Raw genomic sequence first — 3,013 nt, forward strand, 5'->3', positions numbered from 1 at the left:
GCCCCTCCCTGGCCCACCTTGCGCCATTCTCCAGCAACAAGAATACACTTGGCATTCTCCAGCAACGCGGTGCGGTACCGGGTTGACTCCAAGCGTTCAGAGCCGCGGGGTCCCGGTTGCTGTTTTCCTGTGATGCTTGGCGGCGGCGGCCAGAGCGGCCCCAGCACCGCGCCCTGGGCTCACTGCGGCTCTCCCATCATCCCGGGGTTGTCCCGATCCGCCCGCACCCTTCTCCCCACCCGAGCTTCCCTCTGGCTGCGCGTCATCCGCTGGCTCGCGGAGGGCGCCGCTCCACCCTGGGAGACCCCGCGCCCCCGCCTCACGGCCTGCCCACCTCCTCTCGCTCTAAAGCAGCCGCTGGAGGAGCCCCAGGTCTGGCAGGTCCATGTCGAGGTGCCCTGGGCTCCCGCATGACCCACGGCCTCCTGCGTCCCGCACCTCTTGTGTCCTGCAGCCGCCCGCTTCCTCTCTGGGAGCCCTTCCTTCCCTGAGTCTGTCCACATCCCCTGCGGTTCCTCTGAAACCCGCGCCCCCCAATTCCGGAACCACGGCTCTTCCGCGCGCTCTTCGGCCCCGTCTCCCCAGCCCCCAGTCGTCCTCCGCGTTCTGTATCCCCCTGCACCACACCGCTCCCTCTCTCCCTGCCCTCCGCACTGGGACCCTCGGGGACCAAAATTGTCCAAGATGCCTTTCCTGGTGTCGAGTTTATGTTAAAGGGTAGGGTGGGGAGACGAAAAAGCAGTGGATGTGGTAACCACGGGGACGCCGTGTGTCCGAGTCGGGCGCCTTTCAGCGGAGGCGGGACGGGAGGAGGGGCTGCGGCTCGTGCCCTCGGCCGCGACAGTGTGGACCCCATTGCAATTCTCCAACGGCTGCCACCCGCAGTGTCAACACACAGGTCCCCTCCATCCCTCCCAGTCGCCCACCTCCTATCCCTGCAGAAGGCACCTTAGAGCCGGTGTCTGAGCCTTAAGGAGCCCGGGTGGGGGTCAGGCGAGTGGGCTGAGCGGGATGGAGGCTGCGGGGAGGAACCGCACTCTTGGCTGCCGGCACTGCCTGGGTCCTGGGGAGGCTGCTGGGCGGCCGCTGAGTCTGCGCGCATCCTCCCCTGGCCGCCAGGAGCATCGGCCAGAATGTCTCCACATTTCGGCCCTGAACCCGGATGAGGCCCTGCCCAGCGCTCAGTGCTGTCCAAGGAAAATGAGACCTCGAGGTGAAAAGCGCAAAGGCTGTGCACGCAAGGGCCAAGCGGAGGATGCGTTATTACTGTTTTCTTCTTGATGATAAAACCGGGTGTTGACAAATTGCCGGAGAGTTCGGCATTCACAGGCCGTGGGTTGAATGTAACTTGCATTCTTCCAGTGCGGCAATCTCACTTCTAGAACTCTGTCCTAGGAACATAACAAGGCTATTTCAGGATTGCTTACAACCTGGAAGCAACTGGGATGTGTCTGGCCATTGGAGCTGGTGGATTTCACGCATCCCTGCAGTGGGCATCAAGCAGCAAAAAGGATGTGCAGCATTCATACAAGGGAAGACATTTGTAACTCATTATGAAAAAATGTGTGGGTCGGGCGCGGTGGCTTATACCTGTAATCCCAGTACTTTGGGTGGTCGAGGCGGGCAGATCACTTGAGGTCAAGAGTTCAAGACCAGCCTGGCCAACATGGCGAAACCCCGTCTCTACTAAAAACACAAAAATTACCCAGGCATGGTGGCGTGCCCCTGTAGTCTCAGTTACTCGGGAGGCTGAGGCAGGAGAATCACTTAAACCCGGGAGGCAGAGGTTGCGGTGAGCCAAGATCGCACCACTGCACTCCAGCCTGGGCAACAAGAGTAAAACTCTGGCTAAAAAAAAAAGTATATATACACACACACACACACACACACACATATATTTTTTAAAAATTTACCTCTAAGTAGTGGAATTACTGGAGGTAATTTGTAATTTTTCTCTCTTTCAAAATTAAAATTAATGACATCTACACTCAGCAACCACACATACGGGAGGGGTGCACCGTTCTTGGAGCTACTGCAATACCAGGTCAATGCGTGGAGTGAAATGAGTAAGCTCCTACTGCAATCCCCTGCTCCAAAAATCCACTTTATATACATTTTTTTAGACAGGGTCTCACCATGTTGCCCAAGCTGGAGCTCAGTGGTGCCATCATGGCTCACTGCAGCCTTGACTTCCTAGGCTCAAGTGATCCTCCAGCCTCAGCCTCTTGAGTAGCTGGATTGTAGGTGAGCTCAGGTGATCCTCCTGGCTCAGGTTCCCCAGTAGCTGGGACTACAGGCCCACACCACCACCACACCTGGCTAATTTTTATATTTGTTTTGTAGAGTCAGGGTCTCACTATGTTGCCCAGGCTGGCCCCCACTGGGTTGGCCTCTGTCATATATCCCGGGGCACCCAGACTCCTCAGTGGTCCTTGGCCTCAGGTTCATAGATTCATCAGTCAGGGATTTCTGTTTCCTCTGTGGCTCTGCAGGGGACGGGGTTGTGACCTGTTTACCACTAGATCCCGCTTGGGCCTGTATATCAAGGTCCCCAAGAAGTGAAGGGGCAAGAAAGCAGCAGAATTTTTAAATTTTTCAATTTAATTTAAAAAATTAATGTTTTAAAATTTGTGTTTGGATCTAAAATGTGAATGAATATTCATAATTGCATTTTTGTTTGTTTTTGAGATGGAGTTTTGCTCTTGTTGCCCAGGCTGGAGTGCAATGGCATGATCTTGGCTCACTGCAACTTTCATATCCGGGGTTCAAGTGATTCTCCTGCCTCAGCCTCCCGAGCAGATGGGATTACAGATGCCCACTGCCATGCCCGGCCAATTTTTTGTATTTTTGAGTGGAGACAGGGTTTCACCATGTTGGCTAGGTTTGTCTCCAACTCCTGACCTCAGGTGATCCACCTGCCTTGGCCTCTCAAAGTATTGGGATTACAGGCGTGAGCCACCATGCCCAGCCTTAATTGCAATTTTTTTTTTTTTTGAGACAGAGTCTCGCTCTG

The sequence above is a fragment of the Colobus angolensis genome, unplaced genomic scaffold (assembly GCF_000951035.1).
Source record: "Colobus angolensis palliatus isolate OR3802 unplaced genomic scaffold, Cang.pa_1.0 Scaffold303, whole genome shotgun sequence".
Classification (NCBI taxonomy): Eukaryota; Metazoa; Chordata; class Mammalia; order Primates; family Cercopithecidae; genus Colobus; species Colobus angolensis.